Source organism: Strigops habroptila, chromosome 5, assembly GCF_004027225.2.
Source record: "Strigops habroptila isolate Jane chromosome 5, bStrHab1.2.pri, whole genome shotgun sequence".
NCBI classification, from domain to species: domain Eukaryota; kingdom Metazoa; phylum Chordata; class Aves; order Psittaciformes; family Psittacidae; genus Strigops; species Strigops habroptila.
The window spans coordinates 23,950,780-23,965,318 of NC_044281.2; the positions used below are offsets into that span (position 1 = coordinate 23,950,780).

The 14,539-nt window shown below is 40.0% G+C and overlaps 1 protein-coding gene across 5 annotated transcripts in view; it reads left to right on the forward strand.

Annotated features, from left to right (window-relative positions):
• The window catches only part of RBMS1 (RNA binding motif single stranded interacting protein 1), a 146,967-nt gene that overhangs the window by 32,389 nt on the left and 100,039 nt on the right, over window positions 1-14,539 (forward strand). Inside the window, exon 1 of one of the 5 annotated variants that reach the window (XM_030486439.2) lies at window positions 1,445-1,544. The exons of the other annotated variants lie outside the window; for them this stretch is intronic. The gene's annotated coding sequence lies outside the window, so the exon portion shown is untranslated. Of the gene's footprint in view, window positions 1-1,444; window positions 1,545-14,539 lie in introns of those variants that run through there. 5 annotated transcript variants of the gene reach the window in all.

The following is a 14,539-nucleotide window of genomic DNA, read 5'->3' on the forward strand; positions in this document are numbered from 1 at the left end:
CTGAGGAGTAGTAACCTGTAATGGTGGGGTAACAGATACTTGATTAAAATGATATTCTGAGCATATCAACAATCTGTTACTAAAGTTTTAAGCAAATCTGTAATAATACAGATTTCAGTGGATGCTGAAACAAAAGCATGTATTGTCAAACTTGATGTGAATAGACTCCCATCTGTTGTCACAGAGTGCCTTTTTAATGCTCAAATGTATGTCTCAAGCTTTTGCGCAAAGTGGTTTTCTCTTTTTTTCCCTTCTTGTAGCTCCTTCCCAAGGAGCAATGTTGAACGGTAAAAGCAGAAACTTCTAGGTACTGTTAGTTCATTTGATAAAGGCGAAACACATCTCTTCTGCACAAAACCCACTTTGCGAAGGTGCTGAACAGCTGGCAATCAGATGATAAATACATCCCAGGACGGTACCCATCTCTAACAGCTTTTCTAGCTGATGGCCTGGCCCAAGAGCTGCCTCATTCCTGCAAATGATGTGAAACCCTAGAGCCTGTGGTTTGGAGAAGCGCGTAGGGACCCCTCCAGTTCACTGCATCTAGAGCTAAATCTGCTCCCACAGGATTCAGAGGTAGAATGTCCAATGATTTTAACAAAACTAGAATGTACTCCCTGTTCCACCACATCTGCCAGTGGAGCCTTGCTAGGGTTGAAGAAAACGGGTGTCTGTAATGTGCATTCCGCATGGTTGTGTGCACATGTATCTGCCTTTCAGACTAAGCATACGCACATAGGAAATATTTTAGGGAGAGTTTTGACTTCCATGCTATTTTTAAAGTGCATTATGAACTGGTGAGTTTATATAAATACTGCGTAACAGTGATAGCCTCAAAACTTCAAGGTTGCTTAATATATTGCGATGAGTCAGTGAGGCTTTTGGCAATGTAGAAGAGGCAGTTCTCTGCAGAACTGGAGGCTGCGGGTGGGTGGTGAAGTGTTCTAAATACATCATACACAAACTTTCCGAATAAGTAAAAATGCGATTTCCCTAATTGAATATACTTCTATTCTTCCTATCGCGGGGATTTATGGGCTCCCTCTAGTGGGTAATTGCAGCAGATGAGCTTTTCTGACGGGCTTGTTCTCCTCGGAGAGTTTGCAGCCGACAGACAAGATGGCTGACAGGCTGCAAGAGCTTCGGCACTTAAAACCCTCCCGTGCTTCTCGTCAGCCCGTGCCTGCCGCCGCCCTCACCGAAGTTACGGGGAAAGTTACACAGGGCGTGCGATGCGCCCGTTACCACCCGGCTTGGCGAGAGCGGAGGCCTTGGCAAGACTCATGCACAGGAGCCTGCGCTGCCTCCCCCGCGGTGGCCGTGTCTGAGGGCGGCCCGTACCGCCCTGCTGGCGGCCCTGTCCGAGCAGGGCGCGCCGCGGCGCTGCCGGCAGTTTCCCGCCGAGGCGCTGGAGGAGCCGCCCCGCTCACTCACGGCCCGGGCGCCGGGGACGTCTGCCCGCCCCGGGCCCCCGCCGTTACCCCGGCTCCCCCGGCCGCGGGGTATCCCCACGCCGCGGTAGGAAGCGCGAGGCACGACGACAAGTGAGTCGGCTTGGCCCTAGCGTAGCCGGGTGCGTGTCGTGGGCCGGGCTCTTCGCCCCGCGGTCGCCTGCCCTTTAGCGGGTGGGTTAGGCCGTCCTCTGAAACCAAATCTTAACAGTCTTAAGCCGCATTATGATGAATACCATTTATTATTAAAACTGGGAGCGTTTTAGGGAGCTCGCTTACTCTCGGTTGCTTTTAGAGAAAACATTTCATGGTAGAAAGTAATTGGTTTAGCTTTTTTTAGTCTGTTGTACTTCCTGGTTCTTGTGACAGAAAGATGGGAGTGGCTGGGGTGCAGACGCTGATGGGGAGTTCGGTTGTTGCTGTGTATTTCTTGTCTTACGTTTTTGTATGCTTGGTAGTATTTTTTTCGAGATTCAGAGGTTTGGGGATTTTTGTTGGGGGGGGAGGGAGGATACGTGTGTTTGGTTTTGTTTTGTTTTTTTAGGGGATTTTAATAGGGTTTTAATTAGGGTTTTTATTTATGCGTTTGCGGCTAATTTGACCAGATAGTGTCCTGCTAAGCTTGCATTGCACGAAGAATGTGTGCATGTCATCTGAGATACGAGTAAAACAAACTGAGTTACTTCAAGAAGTGAACGGCTGGACTCTTGAATGCTGAATCCTGTGGTTATCTTAGCTGCAAAAGTAATTAAATTTGATTATTTTTCTTCTCATTATACTGGCACAAAATAAGAGTGGGAAAATGTCACTGAAACAATTAAAACTGGCAGTGGAAAATAAGAGTTGTTTTGGGTTGGGTTTTTTTTTTCTTTCTCATACCTCCAGCATAGTTACATTTATAACTGAGTATGTGTCTCTTGTGGTCTCGATTACATCCTGTGTTTTTAGCTGGCAGCGTTTCCTCTGCAGAGGCCCTGTTCTGTATGCCACCATACATTTCTGTGTATATTAAAAGAACAGAATCAAGATGAAATAGTAAATGAAACTACACCCCCCCAGTAAGTGAGTTTTTAATATTAATGTTTAGAACAAAACAAGAAGCAGTGTATCTATCATTGTGTTTCTTTTTGTTGAACCAGCGAGTGCTAGCTATGCGTTGTCAGCGAAGACTGAACAATTCATGTAAGTCATCAAATGTGTTACACAGACCTCTCTCCCATTCTTTAAATATTTGAAGACTATTTTTTCGGTAACATTTTCTGGTAGTGGAGCTTGGCTTCTCCAAAGTGTTCAGTGTTTCAGAATCAGGATGTGAATCTTCACCTCCAGAAATGTCTCTTTATTTCAGTTTGCATGGAAGCATTTCGGGAACAGTAAACTCCTCTAACAGCTGTATCCAATCTTGAGTAAAATCACTTCCTGAAAAAAGTGAAATTAAACTTAATATACAAGCTTGCTTGGAATATAATACCATGGAATTAGGGAACTTTGTGATTATGAAACCAAATCCATTCACCCTGCTGAGGTAATTTCTTGTAAATTGTACACTATGGAAATCTTTAATCAATGTCAGTGTTTTTAAAGCTAAAATTCATACTTTTCAAATGTGCTTTTTATTTCCCCTCACCCAGAGAGTGCATTAGTTTGCTGGGGTTGGTTTTGTGTTTTGTTTTTTTTTTTTCCCAAAGAATTTTGAGCGGTGATTGTGCAAGGTGGGAGAGGAGAGGAGTTAGAGCACAAAGAATGGTGCTCTTGCCTGCTCTAAGTGTTTGGCATCATAAATCCAGTCATGAAAATCATGAGACTGATTAATAAAAGACAAGTATTTAAAAGCTGCATCTGATTTTGTAAAAAATAATAATTTAAAAATCAAGCTGTTCTTCAGTTTAGTATTGCTTATTACACAGAAGGGGTGCGAGGTATTCTGTATTTTTTTTTTATATATATATATTGAAGATGAAATGTGAGATTCTGGATGTATTTGTACTGCAGTCCAAAGGTAGAAACCAAGCTAGCCTGCATATTGGTAAGCATCGCTCTTGTGGTATAGACTAAAACCACAGAATAATGCTCAGCTCACAGCCAGACTTACGCTAGTGAAGCTAAAACCCACCTTGCGGTGACTACACTGCTCAGGGTACATGGGCTTCAAAATGCAAAACGTAACCAAAAGCATCCACGCACTGAAGCTGCGTGTTAGAATTGTTGGCGTAGGTCTGTCATTCATCTGACTTCATGATCCAGGACTTCAGAACACAACCAAAAAGACCAACACACCAACCCGAAATTGCTCAGTTGTATTTAGATTTTAAATAGAGGAATAAGATGTTTAAATCCTTGCAGGGGCTGAGGAGTTGAGTCAGTCATTGGGGTCCTGCCTTAGCTGGCACCTCATTCTGTTTCCATCTAAGGATTTAAATATATTTTGTATGTATTTCTTCATTCAGTAGGTTGGAATCAGAAAATAAGGGCAAAGATTTGAGTGTGGTTTTCTTGTATTTGGGACGATGCCATAGCCACAGGTTAGAGTCTATTCGCCTTCTTCCTTATTAGCATTTCATTATTTTACATAAAATCGTGACCACATTGGTAGCAGAAATCGAGAGAGATCCACTCCTGAACACTCAAGGCAGCAGACGCTAGGATGTGGTTAGAATGCCGACTCCAGGTTGAATGTGGGGCTCTCGTTTCCACTGTGATGTTCCAAATATGTTTTTTCTGCAGCTCCTCGCATGTATGGTTTTCTTCTGAAGCATGTGTGGTTTCTCTTCCTTTTCCCTTTGCTCATGGCATGAGGAACCTAAGGGCCTACCTTGGAGCAGGAAATTCCAGGAGGGGGAAGGCCACCTACTATGTGCTACAATAGCTAGCCAAGTGACTGACAAACTGCCATTTAACTTCCTATGCCGTCAGCTTTACAGAGAAACATTCCTTTCAGCAGGAGTTTTGCTTTAAAATCAAGTTTCGCTTCCTGATTTACCGGGAGAGAACAGAAAAAAAGTAACCTGAAATCTGTAGAATACTCTAAATTCTAAGAAAAGTTGAATTTTTTGTAAGCACTGACCTTTTGTCTGTATTTAGCTAACAAAACATATGCAGAATTTCTCTCGTGTGTCGTATTATGGATTCTGGACAGTAAAAAAGGTAAATGTTCATATGCTTATATGCCCAACATTGTCCATTTGATAAGGACAGTCTTTAGTAATGTTTGCTGTTTTTATGATTCATCAGCCTAGAGAACTTCGAGGGTAAGTTAATTACCTAGTGTGAAGTGGTGGGGTTCTCATACTGCTTTATATATCATTTTACTTTATTTTTGGATTATCTGTATTTTTCTGTGAAAAATGTAAGTGTAAATTGCAGTAATGCAACAGGCTACTCATTGCGGTGCAAATACTTCTGCACAAAAAAAGTACACATTGGTAGTTTTAATGCAAATAACAGTCATTGCTTTCACCCCACTTGAGCTGGGTTATGGCTGTTAAGAAGCAGAGTACACCTTAGGGCTTTGGCTGCTTTATGGTTGGAACACCCTGTTTTGGTTGGCTTTTTTGTAAAATGCGGATTATGTACTCATCTGTTGTATGATAAAGCCCTCTTGGGAATGAAATTAGATTCCTTCTTAGCATGATTTCATTTATTTTATCCAAATTCATATAACTAAATTTAAATTCTGCCCACCCCATCCAGTTTCTTCCTTTTTACCACCGACAAAGTAACTGAGCATTTTTTCCATTCCTTGTCCAGGTTGTTAAGATGCCCCTGAGGACCTTTGTTTACAGTGTCTTCTTATTCTTTTTTTTCCTTGACATTCTCCCCTCCCTCCAGCAGTGAGATACTAATTAAAGAGAGGACACAGTGACCCTGGGTTGTTTAGGAGTCGCAGGGGAGGGGTGGTGGCACAATGACAAAACCATCCCTGCAGGAAGTAATCAGGCTGGAGACCCAGCACAATGCTCACTTCCATCACCTGAAAAACCCTTTCAATTTGGAGAATCCAGCCCAGAAGCAGATTTATTTTCCCTTTAATAAAGTATCTTCATTACAAACAAAGCCTCAGTATCTCCTTGTGTCAGTCTGTTTGTTTAACAGGGTCATTATACAAGTTTTTTCCTTTTTGTTTTTTTCTTGAACAATTACTGAAAAATATTTCTTTTCGTAGTTTGTAAAGTAAAAGCAGTATTAATAGTAGCATGTTACCAAGTATCATCTACATTTGCCTTTACTTTCAAGGGAATGTAAATTGGTTAGCATATCATCCAGCAGGATTACGGTCTTATCTAGTATATATGAATTTCGCAATTTCATTAAGGCTATTATTACTTAATTACTAGCTCATCGGTGCTCGTAGTGCTTTACAAGCACCTAGCGACAGAGAGATTCAGGATTCATTCCAAATCAGTTTTTGTAAAGTGGCCCAAAAGTCATCACTTCAGATTTACACCTTTGAAAATAAGATTTGTCTACCCAGAAACCTCACTGCAGGGCATTTCCAGCACAAGGTAAAGGCAGGGTCCTGCAGTGTGCGCAGGGGCACCCACCTCCTGCTCCTGTGCAGCATTCCGCTGGCAAAGCCAGGGAGGCTCTGTTGATATGATAGTGCAACCAATGAGATAAGTCAGCAGGCTCTAGCCCTAGCACTCAATCTTCAGTGTTATCTGTGCAGTTTTATCTTGTACCCATCAAAGAATCCATCTGAATTCAGTAGCCATCCACTTGGGCTGGTCTGCAGAAATCAGATTGCAGTGTTCAAGTCAGCAATTTGATACCTACCATTCCTGACCAGTGTCCTCCAATCGGAAAAAAAAAATCCCACTGTCTGGAAGCTGGATCAAACTGCAGACAACATGTGCTTTAAAATGCATAATTAAGGGATTTTTTTTTTATTTTTATCTTTATGGAGTTTTTTTTAACAAGAATAAAATCAGCTAGGAGAAACGCTTAGAAGAGCCCTGTTTGAGGCAGAGGAGAGAATATCATCATGTCTGTCTTCATAGCCTGAACAAATTGTTGTCTTCTTGAAAGTAATCTCTTAACTCTGAGGTTTTGTCTGGTTTTGTTTTTCTTTAAAAAAACATAAGAATTCTTGGAGGTATGGTGCTAACTGGAAAAGTTGTAAGTTTTATTATGCCCATTTTACTGCGTGATTGATTGTTGCACAATATGTGCAACAAGGTTTACACTTAACAATAAAACATTGTCTCTTCAGCCCAATTTAAAGTCTAAGTGTAACGCAAATATGGTAGACATGGATCCATTGGATCAGACAGTTCCAGATGTCTAATATGCCTTTCAGTGTTACAGGGTGTAAAATACATAACAAACAAAGTCAGTGTATATGTATTTTCAATTATTTTGCGAAAATATTTGATTATACCACCAAAAACATCCTGATTAAATGTAAGGATTTCTGTAAGAGTAGCTATATTGTAGATAGCAGGCACTAGAATTTTGATAACATTTGTTCTGTAAACTCTTTTTCTAACTCTTTATTTTTTATTGACCTACTCCCTCAAAAGCTAAGGTGCTGTCAGTTCTGATAAGCTAAGTGACCTTGCGTCTTCAGGAAGACACTATGCCCCAGCACCCTAAACCAGCCTGAAAAACAGATGATGCTCTTCCCTGCAGTGACTTTGTGACCCTTTGCGCCTACCTAGAGCATGAGCTGGCTGTGTAACTAGAGACCTGCAAAGTTACTGCTGTCTGGGCAACAGAAAAGAGCTAATAGTGTCAAAACCTAATACTGTGGTCCCATGATCATTAATAGCAGATCTGTGCCCTGTGGGACTGCATGGCTGTGCAAATGTGGTCCAGATCAGGTGTGAGCACACACTGCTGCTGCCTAGGCGGTGTGCACAGTGCAGGGCTTATGGTTGTAGGGGTGAGCAGTACCTGCAGCCTGCCTGGAGCTCATGGCAGCCTTCCTGCACTGGTGCTGTCTTTCTCCGCTAAATGCAGCTTCTAAGCCAGGCAGGGTTTCCAGCACTGCTAAGGGAACAGCCTCGCAGTCATTGATGCAGCAGGCACTGCCCTGGGTTAAGCGGTGGTGATCAGCATCCTCCAAGGTGTTGGTTTTTGGGGAGTTTGGGTCATTTGTGGGAGGCAAAGACAGGCATGAATGCGCTGACAGTCCAAGGGAAGGAGGCTGCTTAAAATGAGAACACTGACATTTCGGGCATCAATGAGACTGTGATGTTGCAGAAAAAGGGACTAAAAAATGCCTCTGTTTGGGTAATCTTCATTTGCAGAGCAGTACAGTTGTTTGAGACTATGTTGAGGCATACATATCGCTGGACTAAAATTACCACCTTTCAAAAATTTGGGAAAAAAGTGACATACAGCTTGGTTTTAAAATAACTTTTACCCAGGGGAGCCCATTTGTGCTGAGTACTCACTGCATCGCATCACATGGCTAGTGCAGTGTCAATCCAGTACAGAGTTTCCTAGAACTTCATTTTGTATCTCAGGGAATCACAGCATAATCAATTCAGATGAAAAAGTATCAGCCAGTGTTCTTGACATCACTGTTGGTTATTGCGCTGCCCATTTGACTGGATTGTTATTGTTCAGATTCCTTTCTGGTTTTGTAATGGCTGTATTTCACATTAAAGTTCAATGCTTTAATTAAGGAAATGACTGAATAGGAAGTTACTGTAACCATGATTTCAGCTTTTAAAGAAAGAATTGCTGTACACGTGAGGAAATTTGTGAACTTAAGCTTTTTGTTAAATGTGCAACGTCTCCACTTTGTTTTTTAAACCACTGATATTCACATGGATAAATCCTCCATTTTCCTTCTTTTTGTGGAGCTTTATTAATTTGTTTCCAAGCATATAGTGTCTTCCAGTTTTCCCTAAAATATATTTTTAAACAAGGATGATTTCATTTGCAAATTTAATTGAGATCTGAAGATAAACCCAAGGACATTCTGTGTTTGCAAATGTCTCTTGAAATGAAAATATTTTATGTGCTGCTACGTAAAACCCTGAGTAGCTGCTTGCTTTCAGTTTGGAGTCTGGTCAGGGCTCTGCAGGCAGACTGCATCTCCACATTGCTGTTCCCTCAGCAGTTGGGTGGGATTTAGAAATTCCTGCCTCTGTGCCTGGATTTGGCCAAGACTGTTACATGTTAAGCTGCTCTCAATATCAGAATTGGGAAATTAACCCGTTAGGAAAAGTATATATATATATATATGTGTATCTGTAGATTTAAACTATCAGTTTGCTTTTTTACTTCATAGCACATGCACATGAACAGTTGATTCAATCCAGCTAAGGAGTGTGGTAATGTTTGCTCTGAAGGGTGCAATAAATGGCTTGAATGGATGTGGAGAGGGAGTGCTGTGGCGGGGAGAGACATCTCTTAGATCTGATACGAAAGAAGTAGCAAAGTCTCAGTGAAAAAAAAAATGACGGAGCTCACATCTACTCACTACAACAAGTACCCACTCTGCCAAATAGTATGTTTATTATTTGATCAGCTACCAAATAATTACAGTGGTACAGTAAATAGCACTAAGTACTATGTGTCATCTGAAGCCTGGAGCTTCTCAGCATGAAAAGCATGGCTTCTTTTTCTCTTTCTGTCTTTTCAGTATCTTTACTTTATAGTTTACAGTTCTTGAAAGGAGCAAGGAGCAGTTTAGTAGCCCAGCACAAAGAAAGATCCATAGGTAGGTATCGTAAAGTAATTTCCATTGCAGGGTGAGCTGCCTAGCACTGACAATCAAAAAGTAGCTAGTAGTTAATGAAAGGCAAATTGCCTGGTTGTTTCAACATTTTAACAAAGGAGTTTTAGCACAGTTTTGATTCAGTTCTTGAATTTTATCAGTGAAACATAATAGAAAATCAGTAATTAGACAATTTTAAGCATTTAAACCAACTGTAGCTGAGGAATCTAAAATACAGATTAGAAAAGGATGTATTATTTTAAATGGAAATGTTATGGTAATACATTCTAGAATTAACCTTTTAGTTAATTTAAAACTGCCTTTTGTTTTGTTAAAAAATTAAAGGTTGTCTACATTGGTGACATTTCAAAGACTTAACCTGATTTTTTTTTAATGGAAAATAAACAGATTTTTTTTCTCTATTCCACAATGACACTAGTAAAAACTACAGTAAGGAAGCTCACTCAACATGAATTACTTGTTTTGATTCTGCTCGCATGTATTTGTGATCAGATTTTATGTGTTTTGATACAAAATATGTAATTTACTGTTAAAATTTTTTTAATGAAGATTCAGATTGGACTTTATTTTGTGGTTGAAGTCATATCTCAAAGTTTTAGCTTCTATTTTTCTTTTCCGTTCTGTGACTAAGAGCAGTTTGGTCAAATCCAGTGTAGCCAATGTATAGCCCACTGAATATAGTCACCAAGGGATTAATACAGCTCTCTGACTTTTTTTCACTCTAGCCTAGTTCCTGCAAAATCATGTGCCTACATGTTTTACTCATGTGAACTGTCATATTGTATGTCATCGCTAGGAGAAAGGGTTTATTCTTTCTCAAGTTACCGAATACTGAAGTAGATAAAAAAACCCTAAAGACCTAGTAATGTCAAAGAAGTTAGTAGTTTTCACAGTTTTTTAGTGACTGGTGCCGGGAGTTGACATTAGCATTACAACATAAGGATTTTTCTTTGCTTATACCTCTTGTCAGTATGTTTGTAGTTGATTTAAGAACACTCCTTTTTCTCTAGGTAATGACACTAGATTGCACACATGCGAGCGCAGAAGCTAATGCATATTCTGAAATGGTCTGAGGCAGTGTTGGGAACAACCCTTCTGTGGAATCAAGTAGCAACTTTAGTGGAAATATAATGAACAAGGCGATTAAAATGGAAGCATTTAGGCATATTTAGGTTTTCAACTTTCTTTTTATGTCTTTTAAGTGGTGTCTGTAATTCTGATAAAAATTCTTGAGTTGTGAAGCAGTGGGCTCTGCTGAGAAAACAATCTGAAATTTTTTGGATGCAAAATGTATTTTTTAATTTTGTGCAGAATGTGATTTATGTAACATCTCAGCTGACATGATCTGACATGTTTTTATGAATTCCTTTGCAAGGCAAAAATGCCTCTAGTTGCAATTTATAGTAATGAGACTGTCTGCTGTAAAGTAACTGATTACAGTGAAGGTATAAGAAGCAAGCATGTTTGCCTTTCCAAGCCATTACCCTCTCCTAACTTCTGGAGTACATAAACCTGTGTTCTGCAGCACTATCTGTCTCCAAAATCCATCTGGTTTTCCAAACGTAATTTTGTGTGTGCTTCACTGAATATAGTTGGATGATATTTTGGACTGCAGGTCAGCCAGTTGGGTTAAATAATGTATCCAGCAGATAACTGTGGAAAATACAACAAATGCATAATTGCGTAAGTGAATGTTCATGTGAAAACTTTTCAATGATCTGTAGAATAGTGAAGGGTAAATTGTGTCTTAGGGTCAGAAGCAATATTACGATACTACCCAGTTGTCTTTCTTATGTACTTCTGGGTCATCTGTTTTCTCCTAGTAAGTAGTTCTAGAAGGTTCCCATAGCCGTTCGCTGAAGTCCTTTTGATTTTAGAGCCCCGTTCAGCAAACACTGCTTGAGAGTTTTGCTCTGCTCAGAAATCAGTGCAGCAAGTTGTGCTGCAAGCACTGAAACATTGTGAAGATCTGGTCCCTGGGGAGCTTAGTGCAAAATTCTTTTTGAAGATCCCAGAATGGAGAAAATGCTGGCTATGCAGAACCTCTGACAGAGTGTGCAATAGTGGAAGATAGGGGAAGGAGTTGCCAAGGCAGTGAAGAACTTCAAAGAATGCTGGAACTAGGGGCGAAAGTTCAACCTAATTCTTGTGTTATCCAAACTCACTCACCCAGCTCTGTTGCAGCACATTTGCACAAAATGGCTGGGGTCTGGTGCTTGCAATAACCTCACTTCTAACGTATGATTAAAAAAGTGGTTGCCAGTTAAAAATGTTATATGTAAAATTCTATGAGGAAGCCCTAGAGTGAGAGAAGCCACACAGCCAAAATGTCACCTAGATACACAGCCAGCAGCGCCTCCAGTGGAAGCCACACCTTCCCCACCTTGCCTTCTCCTAGCTTCGTGCTCCTGCCACTTAACTTGTGATGGTCTTTTTAGGCACCTCAGTGACCTAACTCAACTCCCTGTCATGGCAGAAAGAAAAACAGAAAGATTTCTGCTGGATTAGTGAGTTGAATCAGCAAGCAAAAGAAACAGAGGATCAAGCAGAGGGCTCAAAACTATGAAGCTCAGAGCAGGAAGGGGAAAAAGAGCAAAGATTTCTTCCTTTTCAGCATCCCTGAGTGGTTAAATGCACTCAGTAGATCACAAAAGCACAGTGTAAGTGCTTTCATTCTGAGTGAAATCAGGGACCCGCTGTTAAAGCTCCTATTGACCAAGCCAGGATTTCATTCCAGGTTTTATCTTTCTGTGCATTAATACTGGAGAACAGACTTGTGAAATATGGTGGTTCAGTATCTGATAGATACTTTGAATCCAAGTTGAGAGAATGCGTTGAAAACAACTTTTAAGAATCTATTTACCTAAATAAATATAAAACTTAATTATGATGCAATGAAATATTTTCCCACAATGATTTGTGCTGCTGCCAGCCCATGACACTTAGTATAGAACAATTAGTAAATAACTCCATGAATTACTCCCTGAAATAAATTGTCCTAGCCATCTTGATTAATTTACTGATTACTGAGCATAAATATTCAGATCATCTCTAAATTTAAAATTACAGGAACTGAAATGATGAACGTGAAGACACAGACTTGGGATAGCAATGAAGTTTGTGGCTGGTTTAGCTCAGAGTTGAGGTAGCAAAACCCCCATTTGCAGCCAATGGCTGTACAGTGTGTCAGAAGATGGCTTTGGTGTTCTTGTCCTGCTTTTCACCTGTCTGTGGTGTGTCAGTCCTATCTTATACCTTCAGGTATAGGATCCTATCGCCCTTCAGGGAAGGGCTGCATCAGCAGGAGCAGTGTCCTTCTTTCATCTCTGAGAGTGGACTCTGCAAATTATAGACAATCACAAGGCATGGGGATATGCACTGCAGATGCTGAGTGCTGTACTGGTGGAGGTCGTCCATTGCCACAACCACTGGCAAGATGACATTTTTGAGTGGTGAATTTAAACAGGAAGAAGAATTTTCTTATTCTGAAGTTGGATCTGTTGATCATTTTATTCTGTGTTACACTGGTGTTGTATAGGTGCTACAAATGTAACAAGTACACAATTTCAAAACTCAGAGGGGTAAAGCATGAATTTTTAGGGAAAAAACCCCAGCTTATAGCTTCTTTGGCAGACTGAAACCCATAATGCCTGTCAGAGAAGTAAGCTACACCAGGTACTTCAGGAACAATTCTATCAAGGTTTATGGGGGTACTTTTATTTTAAAGATACCAAAAATGAGATAAGATTCAGACTCATTATAGAATATTTGCTTACCTTCTGCCACATCATCCTATTTCTTCCCTTTGTACTCTAAATTAGGTCAATATAATCACATTGTGTATTATAAACAAATCTCTGTTTATATGTGATTGTAAAACAAACTTGGAGCGTAAAGGCTATAATTTTGAAACAGATAAAATTTATGTGCCCCTTTGAAATCATATGGAAATTAGTTTCTCACACTCCAGCTGAGATGATGTAAATGGACACCAGAGAGCGAGTACAGTGTACTCAGGGGAGTTTGAGCACTGTAAAGACATTTGCAGGTCAGAAGTGAGGTTAATTGACAGGGATGTGTGTGAGGACAGGAAAAATTTGCACAGTGCTTGTCAGCAGGTAGAGCTGTCACTTCTTCACTTGACCACTAGTATTTGTTGAACAAACACAACTGGACTTGGTTCCAGGGAAGGATAAAAAAAAAAAAAGGGGTAAAAAGAGTCATCTTAGGACAATAACATTGTTTGGAAAGAGTGGTGTTTTGTGGTTTTGATCCAAGATACCCACACGTGTACACCTACTGTACACAATCGCCAGCCTGGCTTTTCGCTCCTGCCAGTGTGACTGCTGTCTGCAGCAGAGGTTAGCAGAGTGGCATCTGGTCTGGTTTCTCCTCAGGTGTACTTCAAGCCCATAGCTTGAGTGGGCAAGCCTGGTTTTGCCCTAGGTGCAATAACTCCCATCTTTTTTGGCATATCATGTTTGAAGTGCCTTTTTCTGTCTTTTTCCTCTTTTTCCATAATGACCCACTTTGGATATAGCATGTGTTGCGATTCCAGCCTGCTCCTCATAGCTCTAGTACAAAATTTGTTTATAATGCAAATACTGCATAGTTCATTCAAGGCTTCAAAGTATAGGTCCTGTTTTACAGATGTGGGAGGACCAGGTAAGGGTTTGATTTTCTTAATTTATTTTCCATAACCAAGAGCACTGACATATATGAAGCTATTTCATGGATTTAGACACCAAGAAAACAACACACAAAGGAATAAAATAAGGAATAAAATTTATGTCTGGCTGATCAGACCTTCCACTCTAACCACTGCGCAGTCATTTATCTTTTCAGTGTCATTAACTGTTCTCAATCTTTAAACGTATTTTAATTGTAGGAGTCTTTTAATTTCTTTCCTTTCTTTTTTCTGTGATTCTAGTAAAATATTAACCATTCAAGCCTGCCCCACATAATGAAAAATTTCATCCAAGAAAATCCAGCACACCAAAATTGAACTGCATTAAAATGTAAATATATAAAATATATAAAAAATAAAATAGCTGCACAGAATGACTGTTTCCTAGGAAATATTTAGCAAATATTTTCACTTTCTTCTTCTACTGTTCCATAAATTTATTCTGCACAAAATGTAAAAAATACACAGTCAAGAAGCGTGTTGAAACAGTGATCTCTTCTTAGCAGTCTTTGCTTAAAACATAAATATGTTTTAATATAATGATGAGCAACTTCCTACATAGTTAATAACAAAGCAAAAAAACAATATACTTTGTCATTTCAGACAGACTTTATTATTTTGTTCTACAGTAAATCTGGCAACTGTTTACAGACTTTGACTGCTTTATAGTTTCAAACAAGTGTTTGGCAACATTATCAAGCTAATGGCAGA